Source organism: Strix uralensis, chromosome 18 (genome assembly GCF_047716275.1).
Source record: "Strix uralensis isolate ZFMK-TIS-50842 chromosome 18, bStrUra1, whole genome shotgun sequence".
In the NCBI taxonomy this organism is placed as follows: domain Eukaryota; kingdom Metazoa; phylum Chordata; class Aves; order Strigiformes; family Strigidae; genus Strix; species Strix uralensis.
The window spans coordinates 16,739,137-16,755,551 of NC_133989.1; the positions used below are offsets into that span (position 1 = coordinate 16,739,137).

The 16,415-nt window shown below is 48.0% G+C and overlaps 1 protein-coding gene across 6 annotated transcripts in view; it reads left to right on the forward strand.

Moving 5' to 3' along the window:
- The first annotated feature begins 5,446 nt into the window (after nt 1-5,446).
- NCOA6 (nuclear receptor coactivator 6) overlaps nt 5,447-16,415 on the forward strand; it is a 47,424-nt gene continuing 36,455 nt past the window's right edge. For all 6 annotated transcript variants that reach the window (XM_074888653.1, XM_074888654.1, XM_074888655.1 and 3 more), the window contains exons 1-2: nt 5,447-5,520; nt 12,798-12,900. The gene's annotated coding sequence lies outside the window, so the exon portion shown is untranslated. The remainder of the gene's footprint in view (nt 5,521-12,797; nt 12,901-16,415) is intronic.

A 16,415-nucleotide genomic window follows, 5' to 3' on the forward strand; every position in this document is an offset into this window, starting at 1 on the left:
CCTAAAGGGGGGACGACGCAGAAGTCAGCACCACCATCCTGCAGCTGTGGGGATGAGGATGCTCTGGCCCCTCGGCTGCACCGTTTTGTTCCCATCACTGTCCTGTTCAGCACCCAGATGCTGCGAGGGGATGGAGCCTGCCCTGCTCCCACCGGCCGGGATGGGGACGGATGCTGCTGGGGTTGTCGGGGTGGGTAGATCCACGCTGCCGGTGCTTGCCACAGGCGCAGGAAGGGCCGGGGGTCCCCTGCTGTCCCTGGGCACAGGTGTGAGACCAGCTGAGGAGCAGCCCTGGGCACGCCATGTGTTTCTGCACTCCAGCCAGCAGCTCGCCCCGCTCCGTGCCGCGGGGGAGCGGGGGCTGCCAGGGGCAGGTGAGGGCAGAGAGCCAGGGGCAGCAGGCACAGGTCCCTGGTCTTCAGGGATGACGACGCGTGTCCTGCAGCTCTGCTGCAGCTCTGCCAGCATCTCTCTGAGGAGTCCCTCAGCTGGGGTGGGGGGTCCGAAGGAGCCTGTTCAGTGTGAGCCGGTTGGCTAAGCTGCCGGGGGGGGCTGCACCCACCAGGGTGCTGCTGGGTCCCTCTGGCTGGACCATCTCAGAGCCTCCTTCCACCTGCTGCACAGCTCGACAGGCTTCCACGGGCTGATCTGAACACTGACTCGTTGGAGAGAAAAGGGAGTCAGGCCTCAGTAAACACCATGAGCTGAAACCTGCAGCTCTTTCATGAACAAATCAAAAACACTGAAGATTTTGTGAGGTTTTGCAAAGAATCAGGTGAAGCAGGAAGAGCTCCTGTAACACGCAGGTATTTTCATCACAGTGATTTTGGAAAGATCCTCCGTCTTCAGTGGTGGACATCTGCACACTAACCAGGGAAAGGAGAGCTCTGACAGGCAAAGCTGGTTTTCAGAGAGGTAGGGCACGATCTAAAAACGAAACATCTGTGCGGAGGGCAGAAGAGCTTCTGGAGTGGGAGCACTTGAGCACTGAAACATGCTGCCCAAGAAGGGCCCTCCAGTGGCCACAGCATTTTCAGATGCAGCCTGTCCTGCAGAGCTGACCCTGCTGCCTAGGGGGGAATATCCCATTTGACAACAGCTTCTTGGCAGCCGTGACCCTTCATCCACCAGGACTGTCCCCAGCACAGCCAGGGGGTTCCCCACCCGGCCGCTCTCACCTCTCCACCTCCTCGGAGCCGGGAAGGAGAGGATGACTCCTGTGTACCCCCACACTATCTATCATGTCTGTAGCCAATTGCCCACCTCTCTCTTTCCCGCCACACTCACAGTTTTAACAAATCCCAGATCAAAAGTGATTGTGACTGCAATGCAACAGGTCTCCCTTCCTTCTCCTAAGGTATTGTACCACTATTAGAGGAGAAATTATTTTGTTCAAGTCATTGTATAATACTTAAGTTTGGAAAAATCTAAAGCTGGTCATGAGTCTACCTACTGTTTTTGTATAATACCTTTCCTTTGAACATACTGCCATATGTAAATGCATGTAAATACAATCACAATTTTGATTGTCGTGATCTCAAATGCATTTCTGTGTTCTGTTTGCAGACAATGGAGGAGCTCAAACAGCTGTCTCAGTGTACTGTACATAGCCCTCCTTCTCTGCAGGTGATGTTGTACTAGTATGTATCACTTGTTTTGCAGCAAAGCTTCACAATCCAAACCAAAATGAGGGTCTGCTTATGGAAGGGCCCCACAAACACAGAATGACAGGACAGATCTAGCCCCAAAAGACCTCCTGTCTTGGATATGGCCTACAGAGGCCAGGTGACATCTAGAAATGTTTAAGCTACGCAGTGTGGATCCAGCCTGTGCTCAGCCCCGGAGATCTGCCTACAGTGCACCTCTCTGCAGAGACACGCCTGCATGTGCAAGCAGCAGGATGCCAGGGTGGGTAATGCTTGAGCTGTCCCATATTTCTTCCCCCTTGCAGTCCTCCATGTCATGTTATTCCCCTCTCACCACTGCCAGGTGCCAGTCGGTCTCCCGCCACACGCATCGGCACCCACATGCCTTTCACTAGCTGCAATATGCAGGAGGACAAACCCACTTTGGGTTCCTCCAGCTGCTGGCCTTAAGCAGAGATGCCTCAGAGGGCCCTCGGTCCTGTCCTGTCACCCTGGTGTCCCTTCAGCTCTACTGGCCCTTTGCTTCCTCACACTTGCAGCAAAGCTATTTTGAGAGAACAGGGATTAATTTTTGAGATACCTCAATATTGTGCTTCCAGAAAACTCAGGTTTTGAAAAATAGTGTTCTACCCCTGTGCTCTGTTAGTTGGCAGCCGGTCACGAGTGGTGTCCCCCAGGGCTCGGTTTTGGGGCCACTCCTGTTTAACATCTTTATTGATGATCTAGATGAGGGGATCGAGTGCACCCTCAGTCAGTTTGCAGATGACACCAAGTTGGGTGGGAGTGTTGATCTGCTCGAGGGTAGGGAGGGTCTGCAGAGAGACCTGGACAGGCTGGAGTTTTCAATAAGGCCAAGTGCCGGGTGCTGCACTTGGGCCACAACAACCCCCAGCAGCGCTACAGGCTTGGGGAGGGGTGGCTGGAGAGCTGCCAGTCAGAGAGGGACCTGGGGGTGTTGATTGACAGCTGGCTGAACATGAGCCAGCAGTGTGCCCAGGTGGCCAAGAAGGCCAATGGCATCCTGGCCTGTGTCAGCACTAGCGTGGCCAGCAGGGACAGGGAAGGGATCTTACCCCTGTACTCAGCACTGGTGAGGCTGCACCTCGATGAGTGGGTTCAGTTTTGGGCCCCTCACTCCAAAAAGGCCATTGAATGACTCGAGCGTGTCCAGAGAAGGGCAACGGAGCTGGTGCAGGGTCTGGAGCACAGGCCTGATGGGGAGTGGCTGAGGGAACTGGGGGGGTTGAGTCTGGAGAAGAGGAGGCTGAGGGGAGACCTCATGGCCCTCTGCAACTCCCTGAAAGGAGGGTGCAGAGAGTGGGGATGAGTCTCTTGAACCAAGTAATGAGCGATAAGACAAGAGGGAACGACCTCCAGCTGCGCCAGGGCAGGGTCAGACTGGCTCTTAGGAAGGATTTCTTTGCAGAAGGGGTTGTTGGGTGTTGGAATGGGCTGCCCAGGGCAGGGGGGAGTCCCCATCCCTGGAGGGGTTGAAGAGTCGGGTTGAGCCAGCGCTGAGGGATCTGGTGGAGTTGGGAACGGTCAGGGTGAGGTTCATGGTTGGACTGGAGGAGCTTCAAGGGCTTTTCCAACCGAGATGATTCTGTGATACTTGCTCTTGTTTGCTATGGTATACAAGATGTGCCCAGTATTAATGTAGGTAACACATACAAAACCAAGCAAACAAAAAAAACACCAAGGACAATCTTGCAAGACAAGCACAGCAGGATCGGTGGGAAGCGTGGGGATTCTTTGGATCAGACTGTGCCAGAGTGGGAAATGCATGAGCCTTTTGGGGAAGATCAGGCTGGAGGAGGAGGAAGAAGTTAAATGCAACTGGGTTGAGAAGTGTCTCCTGAAATAGAGGAAGGCATGAAGACACATGGGGAAGAAAAGTGATTCTCGGGTACTGAAGAAGTCTTTCAGCTTCCTTGTGTTTCCAGCCTGTCTCAAAAGATAAGAAGAGTGGAGTAAGACAAAGCATGGGAAACATTCACACTCATGCAAACAGAAACTCCCTGGGAGACAATCAGGTGTAAGGAACGTCCCTCGTTACCACCCCTGTGACTGACACCCCATGTCCTCTTCTGACACCTCTGAGGGTCTCCCGGGGCTGGGGGAAGGGCTTTCGCTTGTCTGTGGCACACTGGAGAGGTGCTGGAGGTGGGGTCCCTATCCCAGAAGCTGGGATAAAGACATAAATAGAAAAAGACATGAGCAGAACAATCCTTTCCGAAGGAATTAGTCAACGCCTGTCTGCCGGCAGGGAGCTTTAGAGATGCAAACATGAAGGAAAAAAGCAATCTGCTTGCAGCTTTCCGCACATCAACAATATTTAATTATTAAGGTAAGTCATACACTAACCATGATGTTCATTATTGTGTTTTGGTTTTTTTATGGAATACGTTTATACGTTAAGTTAAAAAAGATTTTTTTCTGTGTTGCAAGCTAGAGTGGTGAATGAGATGTGGGATTATTGTATTAAATAATAAAATAATTAAATAAAGGTTTTACAAAATTAAACCCCGTTTTACTCTTTTCATGTCACTTCCCCTGCAGGAATCTGCATAAAGCCGGTGACAGGGGGGGCTGCAAGGGCTGGCTACAGCTGTGCAGCTCCGCGGGCCCGCAGCACCTCTGCTCGAGTTACTGCTGTTAATCATACGTATTTTTGCAGGACCAAAGTCTTTATTTTTCCCACAGAGCGCTTTTGATTATTTTACTAGCCTGAAATAGTAATTGCCACGTGTTTCTTTTCTCTCCCTCCGCCGGGTAGGGGCTTTCTGCTGAAAGCAATGACTGCCAGGGAGAACAAGAGCGACGAGGCGAGGGCTGGGTCGGGGCATCACCGCTGCTGTAAGCGCCCCCGCGCTGAGGTGTCCTCAGGGACTGCAGCACCGCGGACCTGGTCATTAACCAGAAAAACAGACTTTTAAATAAAATTCAGCATTGCGGCCTTCGCTGAAGCGGTATCAGGTCACTCTCTGGCTTCTTTTCCATCTCCCCTGTGGTAAATCTAAATAAAGTGGAATTCATTGATATTTATAAAGTCTGAAACCTGCAGATGAAAAGTTCCTCTGAGTGAAGAGCCTTGTTTCCCAGTAATTTCCAACAGAGGCCTTAATTATTATTTTTTCTTAAACGTCCCCCAGGAAATACCTCTGTAAACACGTTTACAGAAGCGGACGCCACCCCCCCCGGGCAGGCACAGGCCCTCTGCCCCGCCGCACACGGGCTCCCCCCGCGGGGGCTGCGCGGGACCCCTCGACCCCGCCGCGCCAAGGGGCTCCCACGGGGCGCCCCCCCCCCCCTACTCCGCGGCGGGAAGGGCCCTTTGCAGGGGCCGGGCTCGGCGGAGGAGCCACGACGTCCCGCGGCGGGAGGGGCCCCTGCTCTGGGGCGGGGGTACGGCCCTTCCCGCCCCACGCGGGGCAGGGCCCCCCAGCTCCCCGCGGGGCCCAGGCCCAGCCCGCCGGGGGGGTCCGTCCGTCCGTGTGTCCGTGTGTCCGTGCCCGCGGGGGGACACGCTCCGCCCCGCCCACGCGCCAGCCCCACGCGCCCCCCCGCCCGCTCCCCGCGCTCGGACGCAGGCGCGCGCGGGCGGCGCGGGGCGGGCCGGGTCACGTGCCGCGGCGGCGGAGGGAGGCGGCGGCGGCGGAGCGGCGCCGGCCTGCGCTGGGTGTCCCGGGCGTCCCCGGGCCGCGCGCGACACCCCCCCCACCCCCCCTTCCCCCCCCGCCCCGCCCGCCCCGCGCGCGCCCCTCTCGCCGAGGCGGCCCCCGCCCTCCTGCGCGCGCTCGCGGCGCGGGCGCGGCGGCGGTGGCGGAGGCAGCGGCGTCGCCACCGCGGCCGCCACCAGCGGCGGCAGCGCCAGGTGAGGGCGGGGCGGGCCCTCGGCGGGGCCTCTCCGCCGCCCGCGGGGGGCGCGGGGACCCGGCGGCGGCGGCGGGCGTGACAAGAGGCGGCGGGGCGGAAGCGGCGCCCCGGCAGTGTCAGGGCCGGCGGCGGCTCGGGCGGGGAGCAGGCCGGGCGCGGGGCGGCGGGCGCGGGCCGCAGGCGGGCGGCGCGGCAGGAAGGGGCAGCGGGGCCTGGCGGGGCGCGGGCCCGGCCCGCCGCCGGCGGAGCGCCCCGTGGGGCCGGGCCGGGATGCCCGGGCCGGGGGGTGCCGAGGGCTGCCGGCCCCCCGCCACCTCGCTCGGCAGGAGCCTGTCAGCGCGCTGCGGGGGGCCGCGGCCTGGGGCCCCGGCGCCGGGTGAGCCCGCTCGGCCGCGGCCTGCAGCCTGCCCCGGCCGGGGTGGCTGTTGAACCGGCCCCGTCTCTCCCGACGCTCAAATCTCAGCCTTTTTCGCACAACCTGTTAAAATCAGCCCTGAGCCCCCGATTGCGGCCCGAGACCCAGAGGTGGTCGCTCGGGGCTGCAGCGCTGTGCCCAGGGCAGCCTTGTGTTTCCCGGGGGAGGAAAGCGTTTCTGAGCTAGAGGTGGGAAGCAGTCGGGGTGCTGTCAGCCACGGGAACTTCTGGTCGACTTAGGACGTTGTTTCTGATTTTAGTTTCTCAGCCCTGACCTCATGCGGGCGTTGACGTCTTTGTAAGATGTCAGCAAGGATGCGTTGACGTTTCTTTGAACCCAAGCTTTTGTTTAAATTCCTCGGTAACTCTTTAATATAGTCAGAGGGGTTTTGTAACTTACTCCCTCCGTTTGGTTTCTGCCTTTCTCTAAAATTTCATCTACTTTTAGAACGTCTCAGAAAGCACAGGGTTCCGATTCCTTCAGACTTCTTTGGGGAATGGGAAGCAGAGAGCTTTTCTGTCGCTCACCTTCGGGTGGTTTTGAAAGCCGGCCGCAAATTGTAGTGTTACGAGCTTTGTGTCCTCATAACCCCTCAGCTTCCGGACAGGCACATTTGTGCTCATTCCCCTAAAACCTTTCTCATTCGAATTTTATTAGAGGAAAGACACTGCCTGTTGTTGGCATTTATAATTGTGCATTGTATTCATTCTGACTGGTTCTTTAGCTAAAATATCCTTTAGTATTTCCCATATGAGAACAGGGAACAAATTTGGCATTTTCAAAAAAGGTCGCCAAGTGTAATAACCACAACTTTGGATTTGGCAGCTCTTTTCCAGTTCTAGCAAACATTCCCAGCTTTTCTACGCATCTTGTACAGAGAGAAACAAAGGTCTCAAGGCGTGTATCCAAAATGGCCAGGTCTGCCAGCCTCTGCTCTAAACGTGCTACCTTACAGCAAGACATCAAGGTGTTTGCTAGAAATGCATACGCTCTTCAAATATTCACTGAGCCGCGTGGTTTCCTTTGAAAATTAACCGGGTTTATCAGGAAATTTGTCACAGTAATACTGTATCCTGACTCTCCTATGAGGAAAAAATATAAAGGGGGAGGCTGCACACGGACCTGATCTATTGAGAAATGATGGTTTTTGGTATTTTAAACCTACAGAAGGGTATTCTGTTAGGCTTCGGATTTTGGCTGGAGAAATTCCCGGCAGCACTCTCCAGCCATTCTCTCCAGAAAGCCTGTTCTATAGGACTTGGAGGGAGGAGTTGTTTACAACAGGCTTCCAACTGAGTAATTTCACACTATTCTAGTAAAAAAATAGGTGCTTCCTTAAAATGAAAAAAACTGTGTGTGGGGAAACCTGAGAAATCCAGGCCCCCTCTGTGCATCCCTAAACTAAGTGATAGCGTTTTCATTTTTCAGTGGCTTCAATACTTGAAAATATGGGGGTGTAGAGATGAATTCTGCTGAATGATCGTAACGCCACTCTTTGTTCTGTTTAAGTATGATACTGTCAAAGATTGCGTGCCTTTGTAGTAGATGTTAAATATTTCAAAACTGATAACTAAATAGATTTGCAGTGGCAACGGGATTGCTACTGAAGATATCAAAGAGTTAACGAGTCTGTAACAGTTTGATTGCATTGGGAATAGTGACATTTTATAGGTCACTAGTGTACCTCTGAAGGGCAGAAGGCATGATGGTGGTGTCTGTTTCAAAATCATGCGGTCTCTGTTGAGAAATACAAACGCTGTGGCATAGAGAGAATACGAGTGAGCAGAACGCCTGTTAGTGTGTAGACTGTTGAACAGCAAGACTTAAACCTGTGTATTGCAAAAACTGTGTTTAACCAGACTTGTTCCTTAATGCTGGGCTGGAGCAGAAGTCATGGCAGAGAAGGCGTAGGGTTGGTAGAAGTTAAGGGGCAGAAGTGGAAGGAGAAAAGTCCTGGATGACATGGACCCGAGGCAGGGAAGATGCATTGTCAAACTGCGGTGAGATGTGTTAGCCAGATGCCCAACTCATCTTTGCTCTGCTGAAGCTGTGGATATTTCGTCTTTTGTCTTGATGCTGCTACAAACTCTGGTGTCCCCTCCAGAGCAGATCGCTGATGTTCTTCAGCAGGAACTACCTGTTGCAGATGACTGAGCATTTCAGCTGCATAGTTCGTTAGTTTGTATGTGTTGATAGCTGAAGGTTTGGCTCAAGGTGGTGTGTGAAACTCAGTTTGTCTAGTGTCCTGGCTAATTAGAAGGAAGGCAGGAAAGAAGGCTTTTCAGTGATGGAGTTGAAAGTTCATCTAAGCTTTGGATTACACAGAAGGATAGTAATGGAAGTTTTCCAGAGGTCCAGGAGCCTGGGGCTTTTCTCAGTCCATTGGGGGTCATTTTCCATCCAGTGTGTCTTCTGTCATTAGTTGATGCTATTAACAAGCATCCCGCCTGATACAGCTGCATAGCACATCAAAAACAGCACTCTGAATAGCACATCAAAAATTGCTATTGTCGTAATTAAAAATATAAACAAGAAGTGAATTCTGTCATACATATGTTGCAGCCTTGAGGTTGTGTCACAGTAAATAACCCTTCTTTATTTATTTGGAAAAAAAGAAAGGCGACCCCTGCGTGTCACAGCGTAGCTGGTTTGGGAGCTGGGGTGAAGGAGGGAGGTGCGCAGGGGCCTCCACAGCTCGGGAGAGCCATCGTCTTTTTGGAACTGAGAGGACAGTTGCCTGCTTCTCCAGCTTCAGTGAGTAGTCTTGAAGCATAACCCTAAACAGGTGTTTGGATCAGATTTGTATGAAAATTGAAAAGTACAGAGGATGAATGATGCCTTGTCTAAATTCATTTGTCTTCATGTAAACCGATAACTTGGGGCAGGAAGTTGCTTCTACTGAGTTGCATATGTGGGAGCCTGAGCATTAGGTTTGATGTATAAAGGGGACTGATCTAGTTATTTCCACCAAAAGATGCATGCTATTAAATTCTCCAAGTCCTGTGCATATCAATTTTATAATTTTTATTCTTTTAAAAATCAAATGGCCTACCAAGACTGTGCAGCTGGTATGAGATGGCGTTTCTCATCATGGTTTCTGGGAGTACTTACAGAGACTGAATTAGATGCAAGCCCCTGTTCTGCATACATGTGCGCAGGCACGCTCTCACAAGCTTCCCTCCTTGCTGGATGATACAAGGAAAATGTGAGGAGTTATTTCTGTCTTGATTCCTGATAAATTGGAAGCTTCAGCGTCTGTAACAAGATCGTTTTTGCCATCGGTGACTGGAGAGCACATGAGAGATGAGCTACAAGGCTCAGACTGGTGATTCTGGTGGGTGTCTTTCCCAGAGAAGTTGAGGGGTTAGCAGTTGCAGTCTTGGGATTATGGCTGTAGGAGCTGAACCTCCCAAGACAAAAACATTACCATTTTTTTTAGTGAGGCTCAATTAAGAATAATACTGGACAAGAAATAGTGTCTCATTGTTTGGTTGCAGCATGGGGAAGTGTTCCTTCTAAGGCTATTTTGGGGCGCTCTTCCCATCCCAACAAGAACGTGTTGCTGTCTAGTTCTGCAGCATCCTAGTTCTATTGGAAGGTGCAGAGTTGACCAGTGATTACGTGGTTCTTAATAGCAGTAGTGACAATAAATAACGCTTGAAACTTGATTCTTCCAAAAGCCCAGAGCAGCACAAAGTAAACTGCGAGTTTTTATACAATCAAGAAACTCTGAACAATCTTGATTTTAACAAAAGCTGTACCTGCTTCTGTTATATGAAGGTGGGGTTTTTTTTGGTCAGGGAAAACAGTCTCAGTATTACTGAGTGCCTCATATCAAAGGAATACTTTAAGCTGTTTTAGCTTAAATCTTTTCTTCATACTTTATAACATTTCATAGTTTTAAAAACTTTAGTGAAATTTGCTAGACTTTTATTACATGTAAGAAGGAAGAATTGTGTAACAGCGAAGAGGTGCAGTTGTCAGTCAAACCTTAGTTCAGAACTGGTAATCACAAGAATACCTGGGCTGGTTATATCGGCATTTATGAAGCTTAGTGAGGATTTGGTGATAAAGGAGTACCTGGGGGGCATGTCAGCCCAGAAGGGCTCGGTAGTGGTTAAACTCAACTCTAAATAAAAAGCTTGTTGCAACATAAACAATAGATAGATTGCTACTTGAAAAGGAGTTTTCTCATAGCCTTTGGAAGGCAAGATAAAATACAGTTTCTTGTCAAGATGCATCTCATTTTAAATAGCATCTTATTGTACTTGTTTGCTGATTGCATCGATGAATCTTTGTGAAAAGTTACATGCTGCAAAGCTCTGTCATAGTATTAATCTGTTAGAAGCTGTGGTATTTCTTCCAAATGGAGATATCCTTAACATGTGAAATTAATAATTCAGCTAATGGGAGGTGATTGCTCAAATAGTACACTGTGTAGACTACAGCTTCCAAGAAAATTGCTGATTCTGAGTTAACTGGTGACTTAGGAAGAAGACTGGCAGCCTTCTTGTGTTGGTATCTATCTCAGCTGCTGAAAGTAGGAATTACTACGTGGCTAACTTAGCTGCAGTTGAAACTCGTTCTGGAGTTACCATCTTGCTTTTTAAAGAAACCCTGATGATCTCGTCAGTCAAATTCTGTTGAAATAAAAATTAATGGCTCATTTGAGACGTGCCCATTGCAGCTTGGCATGAGTTGTGGGGTGTCAACAAACTTTATGAAACTTTAACAAACCAATGTTCTGCTAAACCTGCTGTCAAAATACATGAAGATATCACTGCAAAAGGTCGTATGTGTTACAACAAGCTGTAATTTTCTCCTTGTCGGAAACACTTGGGTTTAGGTGTTTTATGCTTGAGGGCTATGGGAGTGCAGCAGAACATGTGAGGAGTGGTGAGTAGTTCTGTATCAGAATGAGTGAAGGAAGCCTGCCTTCCTGCAGACGTAGTTGTTTGGTTTTCTTGACACCTGGGAAGGCATAAGCTCTAGCCAGAACTCTTTGCGTAGATGGAACGCTTCGCAGGGCTGCTTTCAGGGATTCCTTGGTGTCTGCTAAGGTATGCGTTCAGTCTCTAGGCATTTCCAAGGTCTCTCTCAGATAACTTACTGTAATGAAAGCTGGAGTTAATGAACCAATGTTGATTAGTTATTTTCCTTAACCAAATTTCATGTGTATAACAGGAATGGAGACAGCAGCAGTTAATTGTTGTTCTCACAGCCTGGGCTGCCCATCTTCAGTTTCTTACTGGAGTTTGCTAGGGCAGCCTGTCATTCCCAGTCCTCTCTTCTCTGGAGCAGTTGGGTGTCTGCAGACCATCTCACACCCTCCACTCGTGGTGAGGGAGGGTCACCCTTCCCCTCAAAGGGAGAATTGGAGGAACAAAAAGCCCCTCAGTTCCTTGCAGCAGGGAGTTCAGATGATCTCTCCAGTTCACCACCCTTCAGCCAGATGCTGACTCTTGCCCCTGCCTTGCCAAGGCATGCATGGCTTGAATGGGGGCTGTCAGCTCTGAGGCCTTAAAAGCAGATTTTACTGGGCAAATAAGGACTGTCCCTTCACGTGAACTCTTAGCGTGGCTTTGGAGATAACAGGCCAGTTTACATGACTCAATTTTAGGCCATCTAAAATAATCTGTGAAACAACCTTTAATAAAAAAGGTGAAAAAATAGAGCTAGTGCAGTATCTGCTATGGAACATGGAGAGCTTTTTTAGTTTTGGCTTACACTTAATAAACGATATTAAAATTTTTGTATTTCAGATTTTGGTTTTGCTTGTCAGTTTGGTGTCTGGTCATGGTATTTAGGCAAGTTTGCATATAGCTGGAAACAGCAAATTTACTGCTTATCATTTAACCACTTGGGTCTTCTACTTGGTACTGTACTCCTTCTTGAATTACAGTGCTTATTTAGAAATAAGATGCCACAGGGTGAAAAGTGTCAGATGACTATTAAAAGTGCTACAAAGCATATATGATCTGATTTAATGTGAATACTCTTTCCTTCCCTTTGAGTTGCTGGGCTGGCAGAAGTGCAAAGGCTATGGCACAACACTGAGGCTTTTAAAGCGATTTTACTTTGTCGTCTGGATAGAAGATAGCAAATTTCTGCTTTGTCTTTCTGAGTCTTCTTCCCTCTTCTGTTTCCCCAGTTTGTTGTGGGGTAGTCCCCTTCCCCACTGATGAGCAGGCTGGCATGTAAGCAGAAAATTTCCTTGAACAGCAGCACTGGGATGTTAATATTAATCATCTTGGTTTGAGGGGCGGTGTTTTGTTTTTGCTGAAGCCATTAGCTTTACTGCTGCATTTTCATTACCCTGAGAGGTTTGAGTGCAACCTGATGAGACCGGGAACAGGAGCAGGTTCTGGGGATGGATTCACCTCACTTTGTTGGCCACCTGCAATAAAATGTCGTCTGAGTTGGTCATGCGAGCTCATAACGTGTTTTTGGAACAAGCCGAACCTGGGCTGGTTTAGGCGCCTGCTTAGGATGAGCTGAAGCGCATCCTAGTTGTGCCAGTTTCTTTTTTCTGAAGATGAATTTAATCTAGAAGAGTTTATCTTAAGACTTAAATAAATACATTATTTTAGATAAAACTTGGAATCTTTAGAAGAATAAAATGATATTTCCAGGCAAAGGGAAACATCAGGTTTTTGCCTGTGATGAAAGATTGATTTTTCCAGATCCTCAGTTTTTGCTGTTAATGTTTGAATATAGTAACACACGCGCTTTTTACATTACTAAGGAGAGAGTTGGATTTGGTGCAAAACTGCATATTAAAAATCAAGGTATTCACTGTTATATTCAGTATTTTTGTTACTTGCATCATTGTCTGACGGAACATGGTGCTTTTCTTTCAGGATTACAGTTTTGGGAGTTGCTGTTTAACCATGCTTGCCAGTCTGGAATTACCTGAAGACCTGTCACCTGCCACAAAATACTGAAGTTGTGGAATTTGTTTTGGTAGGTAAAATAAGCATATGATGCATTTGGATATCTCTCATTCTTACATATTTTCCTCTGAACCGTCCCACTAATAGGTCCTTGCCTCTAATGTCTCTGTGTGTTTGAGGGGCTGGGCTGTCTCCAGAGCTGACTTTTCAGTCTGCCATAGAGGGCTACGGGCATTTGCCATCAGCTTTGTAGCTGTTCTCAGACCTAGCTCCGAAAGAGAACAGTTGAGACACTTTTGTGGTGTTACCCCTCTTTAATGCCAAAGTTTGAAGTTCAAAATTACTGGAACTACTCCTAGATAAGTTGTTTCAGAGGAAATTTTACTGCGTGTTTAAGTTTACTTTTAGGTATTTGTATTAAACAGTAATTCTTAGCTTTCTTTAATCTCCTTGTGTAACAATATGACACTTGTCTAGAATTTGTTTAAAAGTCTTTTTTTGTGTATTTTTGCCAAAATCAGGTGTGTCATTTTAATCTTTTATCATAGAATGGTTGTGTGTATATAGTTTTATTCATTGGTTGCATTTGATAAGCTCCAAGATCACTATACTAGACAACAAAGTGCTTGAGACAGCTGTAGGAGGGTAGTACACTGTTAACAAATTTGCAATGAAGACAGTGTTATGATTAGAGTTTTTCTGGGTTTTATAGGTGGTACGCTTTAAAAGTATGCCTGTGTGGGTGCATGTGTGTATATGTTACGTATTAAAAGAAAGCCATCCTCTCAGCAGTATTCTGATAAAGCTAAACCTCCGTCCCCATCCTGAAAAACTGAATAAATACCTTTACATATTTTCTCACTGGCACCTAAAACACAGGAAACAAGAAAACATTCAAATGTATTATTTAGGACATGCTTTTGGCTGATTTCCTTTTTTTTTGTCCTATTAAGTTGCTTGAAAACCATTTTTCAGTGAAGGCAGAAGCAAGGAGGGTTCTGTATCCTTCAGAAGTCATGTTGCTACTACTATCGGAGACTTTTTTCTTCACTTTCAGTTCTGGATTCCCCAGAGAACTTCATTGCAGTCTCAATTCTGGACTGATTTTTCTTTGTCTTCCCAGTTGCAGCTTTAAATAATGGTCAGTGTGAGGGTGAGGACCCTGCTCAGTGCTGACTTCTGCCATCCACTAGTGAAGGCCAGCAGGCCATCCTCCCTTCTGCTCTCACCCTTTCCAATCTTTTGTGTAATTTGGAAGAGTACTTTTTCAGGCATAGAACAGGATTTTAGTACTTTTTATTTAATTGGGCTCCTTGCGTATTTATTTTGAGAGGGTGCATGTTCTGGTGTGACATCAGTTGTGAAAGTGTTTATTCTGAGTTGCCTGAAATGTATAAACAGCTTGTAAATCAATAGACTGTGGCAGAAAACCTCAGACAAGTTAGTAGACAAAGCCTTGTTTTGGTTTACTTGCTTTGTGTAGTGCAATGGTTAGAAGAAAGCAACACAAGAGGTTTCAAGTTCTGTTTAAGAAACAAACTGACATAACCTTAAGTTTGGATCAGTTGAGTGGATCTTAGGATGAGGATACCAAGATACCTTTTTTTTTTTCCCCTTTTGCTTTTTTAACCCCCGAGACCAGCACTTCCATCTGGTGGTGCTGGCACTCCAGAGCCTGCTGGCTTTCTGGTGTTCAGCTGCTCCCCAGTTAGTGACAACTGGCTGTTTCAGATTTTGCTCTAATCCCATCTCTCCCAGGGACTGGATGAGATTTTCTAAGTATTGCCCAGTCACCTGGCACTGGGTTTGTCATGCAGGCTTCCTTTTACTATCAGGGCTGTTGGTGGGGAACAACACATGGCATGACAAACTGCCTTCTGGGTTCCCCGTGGTGTGCAGTGGGACCCAGCTGTCCATCAGCCCAGAACTAGGCTGTGCCATCGCTGTTCCCTACGTGAATTCTTCCTCTGGAGAGTCTCCGTCTTGCACATGTTAGTCGATCGATTGTTCCATCCATATGCTAAGGGTACCTGGGAGCTGCAGCCTCCAGCAGCCCGGGGGGTGCCCTGTGTCCTTCAGTTTGGACGCTCTTCATGGGCTGTCCCCTGCCACCCCCTACCCCCAGACAATAGTGCAGGTGCATTTTGGTTATTAGTCTTTTATCTGGCTATTTATCCCCACCTCTCTTTCTTCAGTTACATATTTTTAATAATTAGACTATATTGAATAAGACCAACTTTATAATAAACAAACATGACACTTTTTATGCTGCTTAGCCTGTCCCAGGCCAGATTCATGGGTAGATGGTTGCCGTGTGGTAGCACTGAACTTGCTCTGAGTTTCTAGAAACAATTGTGTAACGGGAAATATTAAATTGGAAACTCTAAAACAACAGGGTTCAGGGGCAGGAAGGAGGCCACGCGTGTTCTTTGAGTGGAGAATGATACTCGGAGACCTTTTTGTGCTGCCGTGTGAGCATGAACGCTCAGGTTCATGAAACGTGCTGTGGTTATGCAGATCAGTTCAGGTATGGTTCTTACTCATCAAAGATACTCTGTAGCCTGCCGAGAGTTCATCTAGTTTACAGAAATTGTTGAATGACCAGAGTTTTACCTGTGTGTGCTTACACGAAGAGCTTTTTGTGTTTATGTGAAAGAGTGTTGAGCGAAGGTACATGCTAATTATGGTCATATGCTGGCTTGTGATTTATGGAAGTCAACCCTATAACCAGGAGATTACAGAATTTGTTAGGACGGGAGATGCAGCTGGGATTCATTTAGTTTGAGATGGACGGCGTGCTGTGCTCTGCCTGAAGAGGAAGATTTTGCAAATCATTACTTCCTCCTGTCATACTTGAGATAAATTATACCTGAATATAGGAACAGACTAAACTGTGTGTGTTGGGAGAGAGAGAGAGCCCTCGGAAGATGAATATAGCAGAGATCCTTGAGGAGCATAATGTGGAAAAAAAAATATGAAGGGAGCTGTAGCTACATGTTCTTATCCAGAAAGTAAAATTTAAAGCTCAATCTTGTTGAGGTTTTTTTTCTTAAGTTTTCCCTGCAGTCCTATGATTTTCTGAGTCAGATGAAGCAAGGCCTGTGCTGCTTCAGGATCCAGCAAACTGTGTTTTAATACTGTTCGTGAAGGGCCATAAATTCAACGAATCCTGTCAGATTTTGGCACATTGAAGTGAGGTTGGTGAAATCTGGTCTAATCTGCAGCATTTTCATGAAGTCTTTAAAACTGTGGTTTAAGCAATCTAGGAGTCTTCTGTTCTTTCACAGAGAAGAAGATGGATGGTTGAGACACTTCCATTCAAAAAAAGATTTTAAATGTTTGTGTTCTTACAGAGAAATTTTTCTTTCTTTGTTGTCAGGGATTGTCAGAAGTACTCAGTGTTTCTCACTGCATGTGGAACACCCCATCCCCCCAAGCCATTGTGCTTTTTCAACACATGTGAGCCTGTATATTGAGCTGAGATTTCTCTCCCTGAAAAACATACTCAAGATTTTCAGATAAATAATTTTTATGTAATCTTCAAAATACGGTGCTTATATTTCATAGGATGCTTGCCTCATTCAG